This window comes from Octopus bimaculoides, chromosome 4, assembly GCF_046866305.1.
Source record: "Octopus bimaculoides isolate indiv1 chromosome 4, ASM4686630v1, whole genome shotgun sequence".
NCBI lineage: Eukaryota > Metazoa > Mollusca > Cephalopoda > Octopoda > Octopodidae > Octopus > Octopus bimaculoides.
Window position 1 is genome coordinate 14455406 of NC_142931.1, and position 12500 is coordinate 14467905.

Below are 12500 nucleotides of genomic sequence, written 5' to 3' on the forward strand. Positions count from 1 at the left end.
AACTGAATGTGTGGAAAATTAAATCTTACTATCATATGAATACTAGCTTGAGATTAAACCGAAACTACGAGCCAAGCATCAGCACATGAAATACTATACTCATATGTTGCATTACCACTGAGTAATGGGGTTGCTCATTGCATCACACGGGTGTTTATACGTTCGTATGTCTTCTGTCTGAAAATCATACATGAATCATTATTTGATTTTAACTACACCTTTAATCCTAACAAAGTCATCCTGATACATAGATAATTCGATAGACAAACAGTAAAAGCATAGCTAACATAGTATCTTATCCCATCTCGCTTCGTTGCTTTCATCAAGAATTAAACCAAAGAATATAACCATATTTCCAATTAATGTGTGTGACTTTAAACGTATAAAAAACCGACAAATTTATAAGAATGGCGTCTAGTGAATAACACGAGACCGTCAATGTATTATGACGTATGAGTAACACCAGGCTATCACACCAGATCTTTCTAGTGGAATTGATATCGGTAAATACCCCAACCAGGCCGTCTGCGAACTAACGAAAATTTCTACAAAATTACTATGAAACCAATATTAACCGGAAGTTGTAGATCAAAAACACTGGCGTCAAACAACATCGCCTGCTGCAGCTCTGTTTGGATAGGAATATCACAGAAATGAAGAGAAAAACCACAAAGACAAAATATCCGCGAATTCTGACAAAGACTGGCTTTTACTCTCCCTCTTACATACAACTTTGGCAGACTTGTGTCTTATTCAAGGTTCCGTCACCTCAGCCATCAAAAGTATTGTCGTAACAAAGGGGAAAGGAAAACAAAAAAGACATACGTGCAAGCGATGAATAAGTGCAGACGACATGTGTGTGTATAAGCGTATGCGTGTGAGTGTACTGTGCATCGATACATAAATACATTTTCATGCATTTATGTGTGCATACATGCATACACCATGCTTATGTGTGTATATATGTACATATATGAATATATATATCCACATATACAGATATATATACATACTCACACATCTATATACATATGTACACATGCATATATACGCATATATATACATATATATATGTTTATATACATATATATACACACACATATATATATATATATACACATACATATATAATATATGCACATATATATTCATATATATGTATATATATATATATATATATATATATATATATATATATATATATATATACATACATACATACATACATACATACATACATACATACATATGTGTGTGCGCGCGTGTGTGTATGTGAACGTGTGTGATTGATAAGACTATCGGACATTGTTATACGTCGCTGGTTTCAAATTGTTTTAGCTATCGAATGATGACACCTCGACGGCTGGGTGTGCAGACCAGCGTTATCCTTCATCTGAAAACTAGTCCGTGGCAGGGTTAGCCATTTGCAGCTGCGTGAGCTGGGGTAATTTGAAATGAAACTTTTGTTAAGAACACAGAAATGGAAATCGCGATCTAATGATCGTGAGTGCACCACTCAAACCACTAGGCCATGCACCTTCACACATTCACACACAAATATAATATATAATATATATATATATATATATATATATATATATATATATATATATATATATATACATATATGAATTATGTATTTTTATATATATATATAAATATATATATATATATATATTATTTTGCTTAAAAGAGTTCCAACACTGTCTGTTTTTTATGTTTTATTTATATTCCTGCAGAACTAATGTGGGGTATAGAATATGGAATATACAATATATAATATAATATACAATATATAATATAAAATAAAATAAAAATGGATGGCACCATGAAATAAAGTATTGAATGTAGATGAAATATTGAGTGTTCAATATAAAGGATCAAATATATAAATATATAAATATAAATATATATATATAAAGGCGACTCGAGTTTCAGGGCTATTTCCCTTCGTCATGGCCGGTATGGCAGTCTTTATATATATATATATATATATATATATATATATATATATATATATATATATGTGTGTGTGTGTGTGTGTGTGTGTGTGTGTGTGTGTGTGTGTGTGTGTGTATGTATATATATATATATATATATATATATATATATATATATATATATATATATATATATATATATGCATATATATATATACATATACATATATATATATACACTGGATATAAGTATGGACTTTTGTGTCTGTGGCTGTCCTCCTACCATCGTCCATGCAATCTAGCGGTACCCTAAGGTAAAGCCTGAAATATAAAGCGGTCCGCAAGTCAAAAAGTTTGAAAACCCCTGACCTAGACTACTACAACAGCAACAACAAGTATGAGATACAAAATAATGTATTTGCTTTTTTTACTCTCAACCTTCTGATGAATTGTAAACGATCCGACTACACTCGCACGCTGCTTTATTTATCCTTAATCTGTCTATAAATTATCCTCTATTCTTTCTTCTGTAACTAAAATGCATCAATTAGAATTCTGGTGTACTTTTGTAAAAGGTGAATCACTCAGCGCTTGATTACTTTAATGATAAGGATTGTTTGTGTGTTTGTTTGTTTATTTTTATATTTTGTTTTCATTTTGTCTGTTTTGGTTTTTTTTTCTTTTGTTTTTTTATGTTTTTTTTTTTTGTTTGTGTGTGCAACAATTGATTGATTAATATGAAGAAACCAGATAGATGTTAATCATTGAACAAAGTCTCGAAACATTAAATATATCAATTGTTCATTAATTCAGATGTTATACTATATTTAGAAAAAAGAAAATCTGCATATTACTTCTACGAAATATACTGATGATGATGGGGGGGGGGGTTGCCGGTGGTGGTTTGTTACGACTGCGGTAGTGTTTGTTGGTGGTCGATGATGGCTACGACGCCAATAAGAACTGTAATACTATTGTTAATGTGGAAAATACAACTAAGAGCATTTGTTGAAGACGACCATGACGATGATGACGATGATTATGATGACGATGATGATGAGGAGGAGGGGGAGGAGGATAATTTTCTTTGCTAATGTTTTTTATTGTAAATAATATTATTATTGCTGTTGTTATGTGCCTAAGTTAGAAATTATCCTTATTGTTGTTGTTATTGCTCATCTTATTATTATTATTATTATTATTATTATTATTATTATTATCAGTAGTAGTAGTAGTAGTAGTAGTAGTAGTAGTAGTAGTACTAGTAGTAGTAGCGATTCTTTGAAGCAAATCGATAACAAAGAAATCTAATTAAAATAATTTTAAAAAGACAATGCAATTTTTTTTTTTTTTAATACGTCTTCTAATGAAGCCAGCGAAATTGCTTAAAACGGAGATCAAATTAAAAAACTGTCCATCATATGAATTAGGAAGTGATCAATAGAATTGAATGACTGACTAAAATATAGAGAAATCGGCCTGGCAATCAGACCTTAGTTAAAGCATCATTAAATATTGTCAGGATTTTTTCCGGGACTTTTTTTTCATTCCATTCATATTTGTATTTCTCTTCCATCCGATCGGAATTTCATCTATTATCTACGTTTCTTCTGTATTCATGTCTTAGCAAAGCAATGGGTGGCAAGAATGCTGTGAACCCATCGGTGTCGGACGCTTAAGGTTTGCAAATCACTCACTCTGCTGAGTTTATAATATTCTGAGTGCAACAGGGGTACATAGACAGAAAGTGATAATGTTAGCTATAGAAACAGCAGAAATTTCTAGAAGATGGCTGTGTGTCAGGAGGAGAGAACCTAACACGGAGCAGTATTGTTAATCATAATGCGAACTGGGCAAAAACTGGGGCTTGCTAAATCCCGAGTGAGTTTCCTGGATGAGGATGTCTGCTTTTGAAAGGCCCGAAACATGTAATGACCTCAGGAAGCATCACTGACGATGCGCCCAGGTATATCACGGGAGGAGATATGAAACGACTAAGAGATTTATTTATTCCTCATTTCCACATGAGCCCTTATTCTCACTTAGCGGTAAAATAAATAGTTATTTGTAATGATATATCACTGATGTGAACCACAGCGTTTCTTTCAGATCAGTGGTTAACCAATTGAAAAATCAACTGAGCAGCAGTTTTGTAAAAAAAAAATGATGAAGCAAGATCACTTGTTTAAAAAGCTTAATTACGAAGATAATTAGTTTCATCAAACCAAAAAAGAAAACACTGAGCTGTTATCATCTATTTAATTTGTTGAGGAGTTCTAGAAAACAAAATCATCTATCATACATGTGAGTGTGCTCGTGCGTGTGTGTGTGTCTGTCTGTATACACTAATCATTATACCCAGGAGTCGTGACAAGCAACAATATAAGATCTAATTCGCTATATTTGCAGCCGTTTCATAATTCACTTTCGGTTATACCATCGATTCTACTGCATACATACATACACAGTATACACTCTTCATACACGCATAATATACATGTATGCATATATAAATGTACATATATACAATTTTTTTTAATCCTGAAACTTGTCTCCCTCCTTTTTCTTAATATATAAAACAATCAATATATATAAACAAATATTTATATATGATAGATCGCTAGCCACTAAACCTTTTTCTATTTTCTCTCCTTGTTTATTTCTGTGTTCCTTTATTTCTGTATTCCTTTCTGTTGAAGAGCGTAGGCTCGAAACGTAAAGGTCTTTGTCAATTACCGAGCGTTAAACTAAAACACCTGCTTGTTGTTTACACATCCCTCTTCGTTTCTTGTTATTTGTAAATTCTCTCTCTCTCACTCTCTCTCACTCTCTCTCACTCTCTCTCTCTCTCTCTCTATATATATATATATATATATATATATATATATATATATTGTAAGTAATAATAGTGGTATTTTATTATGAGCTTAAAGCTTATAGCGATCACCGTGCAAATGACTAAGGAAGACATCCAAATATGCGTGTGTACGTGTGTGTGCGTGCGCGTGTGCGTGCTCGTGTGTGTGCATTTAAGTATACATATAGTTACATATATCTGTAAATATGTATATATACATGCAGTTAATTAAGAAAAAAAGAAAAAGCAAAAAAATATAAACAACAACGTGATGACGTAGTGTATGCAAAACATTAATAAAGCGCTTAGAGAACGAAAGAAAGGAAGGTTGCTTTACTTTTCGAGCAACGCTCTGCTTCAGAAACAGGAGACATAGGAAAGTCCAAAGGAAAAGGAAGAAAGAGGGAAAAATCGCCAACAGTCCACGGGTAGTTATATTTTGGAATATATATATATATATATATGTTGTTCCATCGTGATGCCATGTTAGGACGACACACAAAACTCAAAAACTTGAAGGAATCAGTGTTAAATATATTTCATCATCCAAAAAGCAACAACCGTTCAGTCTCTTCCCTAGTTGACAATCTTGTCTATCACCGTAATGCTCCTTCGACTACGATAGATGCTTTCACATACAGGTTTTCTGACGCTGGCTGAAACATTACAACAGATATTCTCCAAACTAATGATGAGTCCAAACCACCTACAAGACGCAGAATTATGATTCATACGAATTTATTCTTTTATTACCTCCGCCTTCGCTAAGGCGGAGTTATTGTTTCAGTCGTGAACAAGATATCTCAAGAACCGCTGGGTTGTTTCGGATGAAACTTTCACGGATGTTTGGCCTCGTAACTGGCACGGACTGCTTAGATTTTGGGATCGATCTGTTACCAGACAAGGATTCTGGATTATTTTTGTGTTTTTTTTAATTTCATTTTTGAGAGTGGTCGGATTCATTTTTAGTATTCAATTTGTGAAAGCAGTCAAGTTTATTTCGAATATTCACATTTCAAAAATCATCTCTGTCTAATCGTTGAGAAGACGTTGGTGTTGCCTTGGCGGATGTTTGCGCTCTCTGAGTGCTCATGCTTTATTTATTCATTTACTTGTTCCAGTCATTTGACCGCTAGCATCAGGAGCATCGATTTAAATAGTTTTAGTCGACGACATCGGCCCCAAAACATCTTCTTTGTAAGTCTAGTACTTGTTCTATCGGTCTCTCAGGCTAAACTGGTGAGTTACCGGGGTGCAAACACCCCAGCATCGGTTGTCAAGCGATGCCAGCGATGATGGGCGACAACACACACACACACACACACACACACACACACACACACATATATATATATATATATATATATATATATATATATACGACGGGTTTCTTTCAATTTCCGTCTACGAAAACGCCACACAAGCCTCTGGCCGGCCGGAGGCTATAGCGGAACACACTTGCCCAAGGTGCCACGTAGTGGGACTGAATCCGGAACCATATGGTTGGGAAGAGCAGCTATATCACAATCACCTGCATAAAGCGGATCGTGTAAGATGTCATGTGAGGGTCTTGAAGGCTTACATCAGTGCTATCTGATACACGACCTGAATGTTGGAAGGAACTTGCACAAGTACCGTTCACGTTGGACTGGACACTTTGTCCGGATGAATGATCAGATGTTACCTAAGCAGATACACGAACACCTTTGGAGAAAGTAGGCGCAGCGGATGCCAAGATGACAGCTTAAGTATTATGTAAAGTCCTTGCTGAAAGAATATGAAATATTGGGAATTCAATATTTGTCATCACAACTAAAAGAGAGAGCAAGTAAAAGACGAATTGGCTATTTTTAAGCCAACCTTCGATATCTTCTTTGCTTTGTAGATATACAATTGTATTGAGTAAGGTGTAGCATGCATATTGGTGAAAGCATGTAAAATACTTTATTATACACTGAAATTATTATTATTATATGATAAGGAAGGCGGCGAGCTGGCAGAATCGTTAGCACGCCGGGCGTAATGTTTAGCGGTATTTCATCTGCCGCTATGTTCTGAGTTCAAGTTCCACCCAGGTCGAATTTGCCTTTCATCATTTCGGGGTCGATGAAATACGTACGGTTTATGCACTGGCGGTCGACGTAATCAACTAGCCCCTTTAATCAAACATTTTCAAGGCCTTGTGCTTAGAGTAGAAATAATTATCACATGACGAAGGCTGCGAAACGGCTGTAATCCTAAGGATATCAAGTGATTAGATAAATATATTCACCTCTCATTCTTCCTGACTTTGTATGATATGTGTGTGTGCGCCTGCGTGTACGTACGTATATGTATGTATGTATATATTAAATGCGTGTACACATAGGTGTTGGAAGAAGTTCGACTTAATAAATCCTTATGTCATAATTTTAGCGTAGACATCAAGTAACAATATTTCCATTATTTTTTTATGGACCTGCTTTCATTTGAAATTAGATTGAACATGTGTTCGCAATATTGTTAGCAATAGTTGCTAAATCTAAGAGTTTTTACAATGGAAACAATGTCAGCATATCTTTAATTATAAGAAATGAATAAAATATCAGCATAAACACTAAATAAAACACAACTTTTGACAAATTTAAATATATTCTTGATTTTCATATGCCTTTCGGGACACCCATCTCACCCCTGCTTTATATGCTTTTTGCTAAATCTATTTTGTTTACTCCAGGGTCATTTCCATACGATTAGCACAATATATCTTTAAATCTTATCATTAACCGATTGTTATAAATGATCAGGTCTGTATGCAACGTTTTTGCATTCAAACTTATTGTATTTCTATTTTAGATATTTTTAGATAATTTTGCAGTTTGATTCGAAGAATATTTTGTGAACTGGGACATATTCCTACTTTGTTGAATAAACATGGTTTTTATCGCATTCTGAAGGATCCTGTTATCTCTAATCTATCAGTCGGCATATGTCTACACGCACATCTTGACATCCTCTGTGTTTGTTCAATAACGTGCAGTAGCTCCCCCTAGCGAGCTATTTCAAATGCTAATTGATCAACACTTGACTTCCATATTGTTTAGATAAACTGTGAGCGTGTAATCAGAAGTGAATGTTGAATGGAAAAAAACGTAATGCAATAAGGAAATTGAGAGAAAACATGACAAAAGAGTATATGTGTGTGTATTTACCATATATATATATATATATATATATATATATATATATATATATATATATATATATATTTATATATGTATATATACATATATATTTATCCATATATATATATATATATATATATATGTGTATATATATATATATATATATATATATATATATATATATATATATATATATATATATATATATAATAGAGAAATTATACAAAATGTGCATGTATATATATATATATATATATATGTATGTATTTATATATATATTTATACATGCATACACATACACATACACACATACGTGTGCGTTTTGACAAAGAGAAATGGGTAAAAAGATACCTGGAGAGATTGATAATGAAATAAAGAGAGAAGGTAATACCAGATAATAAATAAATACACAGAATAAAATGTACTTTCTTTTAAAATACTATATAAAAAAAATAGAAACATCATGTTTTATAGAGAGGAAATATAAAAGTAACTGAATAAGTATGAACATATATAAAAGTTATATCTATTGGAATCTATTTAATAGGGATAATTTGAACAAAATATAATTTCCTGAAAAAGGAATAAATGGACGAGTAGATATTGAATAGCGCAATAGAAATATTATAAAAGATAGTTTCAAATATTAATGTAAATATGAGATTTACTTATTTCATTTCAAATCGTTCTACATAAGTGTTTACACAGTTGAGAAATGACTGAAATAAAAACTTAACGATTCAATGAAATAATTAAGTAATTCAAGTTGATGTATCTTTTTCTTTTTTAGTTTTTCTATGACAGAAGGCTTGTAAAAACTATTTTAATAGCATATAATGACAATATATGACTGACGTGATGTAACAAACACTCGTATCGAAATATTTTTCTTAGGGTAATACGTTTTTTGTTATATTGAGTACCGTATTTGAATACATTTAAGTTGCGCATATTTTTCCCAATAAAATAGACCCAAAAGGCATCCAAGGTCCTATATGAGAAGTTGGGTTCATATTACATGCTTTAATGAAGTAAACCCTTTTTCTTTTCTCAATATGCGCTGCTGAAGCTGCAGTGCATTCAATGTGCTCGTGCGTCCTTTATGCCATCAAATAATGTAATACGGAGAAATAATTTTAAATATTGCTTTCAAATTTTGACACAATTTGGGAGGACGTAATAAGTCGATTAAATCAATCCCACAGTTTAACTGCTACTAATTTCATCGACCACAAAAGGATGAAAGTCAATTCGCCCTCAGCAGAATCTGAGTTCTGAACGCAAAATGCATGAAATATTGTAAAAGCATTTTGCCCGCCGCACTTACAATTCTACGAGATCACCGCCTTAATAATTTTAAATATTATAAATAATTTGAATCGTTAATAGGCTAAAGGCACTGATCTCAGTTTATGAATCATAAGTTGGATCCTGATGTTGAAAGAAATCAACGTGGTCATCAATTATGTAATCCAACGGATATGTAGCATTTAATAAACGCAGCTGTCGGCCTTTCGTGATTTCAGATTTTGATAAAGAATTATTTCTGATTTGAATAATAAAAATGTATTTGATCGAAATATACAGTATGAACACGGTATATTATTGTGAAGACTGGCAAGTAAATGTTTGTGAAACGTGTAGTCCTGGCACACTTCCTGCGACGATCAACAATAGCATATTATGTTTCATTATGAGTTCTCTGTCCTCAAATTCGCCGTATTTCTCATCTTAGAAAGGTTTACTTGTCAAACTAGCCGTAGATATAATGATGTAGACTTCTAGTTAACCATAGGATAAATACATAAAGTTAGATAAGAAGTGGATAATTTCGGGAAAAGTTTATATTATATTTTCTAGCATTGTGGAGACAGGATATCGACCGCACAATTTAACTTGACAGAGGAATTAATTGAATGCATTTTCATCCAACAAACCATGATTAAGATGCTATATATCAACATCATTACTGAAACAGAGATAACAGAACCATTTTACACAAGTTGTTGCCTACAGAACATAACTCTTTCAACGGATTATGTCGCCAGCTGAAGAGAACACACTACATGCACTAAAGTTTTAGGAGGAGAATATGGTCATTTATAGATAAAGGGGAAATCTCCTTTCTGTATATCCTTGCTACGCTGAAAAATCAATATTGGTGTCGCTTCTGAAAGGATTCACAAGACTCTTGTGCAATAGAAATAAGTTCCGATGCCCAATTGTTCGACTAAAACACTTCAAGGCAGTGCTCCAGCATGGCCGCAGTCAAATAACTGAAACAAGGAGCAGAATAAAAGAATGTATAATGCGTGCGTCTGTAGGTCTCTGATTTTCTACTTAGAAGTGTGCAATAGAGTTAAACCGTCGGATCTGGTTTACGAATAACTTCCTCCGTACGAAAACCGTTCTCAGAGCGTTTTTCTCTTCTGCGTTTTGCATTGTCTGTCCGACTAAGCGATTAAAATATCCTTAACTGTGCACACACCCAGCACTCAAAGGTGACAATACTCTTTTAATTTTTAATGAAACCACACTTAAATGTGCGTGTAGACGATCGCACACACACTTCTAAGTGGACAATCACAGACTTATAGATGCACACATTATATAAATAGACACACATACGAGTGAGTGGACAAACAAAAGAAAAGGACATTCAACACATGTAGTAGCAGTTACATGTATTATTTAAAACAGTCTCTCCATTCGGTAATCTATGCTTAAAAGAGATAGGCTTCTGTTAGAAGCTCGCGAACATCTAAGTCGCAAGGAGGCGAATCAAGCTGTTTTAAATTTTATATATATATATAGTTGGAATTTACAAAAAAATAAAAGAAGACGGGTGTGTAAACAACAAACATGTATTAGTTTAACGCTCGAGAAGTGAGAAAATCTTTTACGTTTCGAGCCTACGATCTTCAATAGAAATGAACAAAGAAATAAGTAGAAAGAGAAAATAAAAAAAAGTTTAGTGACTAACGATCCGGATTGAGGGAAAACAGAGTAAGAAAAAAAAAGAGTAAGAAGAAACAACAATAAGAAAAAGCAGAATGTACAAAAAAATGTTCAAAAAAGTCCAAAAGGTTCAAACGTGCTGGTGTATTTGAGCGATTTCTCATCAACGGAAGAGACCAGTGTAATCCATGTGAAAACCAAGTGGAAGTTCGAAGTGTAGGAGTCCGAAGTGAAGGAGAGTACATACCCCCCCCCACACACACACACACATATATATATTGAATTTTATTCATGACAATGTTCCTTCGCATTCAGCCAAGTCCTCAATTTCGTACCTCTCAACTTTGAGAATCACAAGCAAATCACTCATGAACTGACCTCCTGTTCTCCTGACCTAAAGCCTATCGAACAGCTCTGGTCGATCTTGAAGAGAAAAGTGTATGAAGGAGGCATCCAATTTTCATCGTTGGATACCGATACCGTGTAGGAAAAGATCAAAACAGTTGCTGGTACCATAACATCTCAGATTAGTCGGCTAAAAGCTTCTGTGCACAAAAGATTGTTTGAAGTCATTTCTAAACAAGGAAGTTACGCAGATAAATAAAATACAGCACCAGCAATTTAAGTGTGTTTGTTTTATTATCTTTTACTGTTATTCTTCGTTAACGTGTTTCATTATTACAATAAAAATAGTAATACCACGATAATACTTTGTTTCATTACCTTAAATTGACATTTTCTTACATTTTCAATAAAATGAGACACAGATAAAAGCACCTCAAAATACATAACTCAACAATTTTGTATATGGTTCATCAATCAATACCAAGTAAATATTCACTGCGTACATACCTACCTAGTATTTTTCAATGGACCAAGCTTCACGTGTGTACAATGTTTACGATTCAAAATATAAATGAAAATTTGACCTGCAATAAATCGTGATACACAGTTTATATTTATATATATATATATATATATATATATATATATATATATATATATATATATATATATATATATGTTGTTGTACTTGGGGATGGTCATATTGCCAGTTTAGCCAATAAAAACACACGCACTGTATATTTGGTGTTAATTTGCTTCAGCTTTATATTACATTAATCTTAATCTTATTTCGGCCAGAGTTCTTTCGTCACGCTTCTGTGACCTCATCAGTGGTCCTTTGTTTCCTTCTTTCTTATGTGTGTCTCACCTTGCTAACTATCAGCCATTTTGTATTTTGTAAATATATATATATATATATATATATTCACATACCTACACACTATAAATATAAGGGTCAGTATTATGAATAGATCTGTATTTCAATTCTTTCAGCATTCAACATCCAGAATGCATAAAGCGTTAGGCGTAACATGATATCGGAGTCGGAAATAATTTTAAAATATACTCTCCCAAATTTGCTACTTCTAAATTTCCTTTCAAGTAAGAACCTAAAATGATACACACACGAATACTTGTGTGCGCACACACAGACACGCGCACACAACACATAGACCTACAGGTCTACACATACACAGACATGCATATATAAACATGCAAACACAAATATGGGAATGA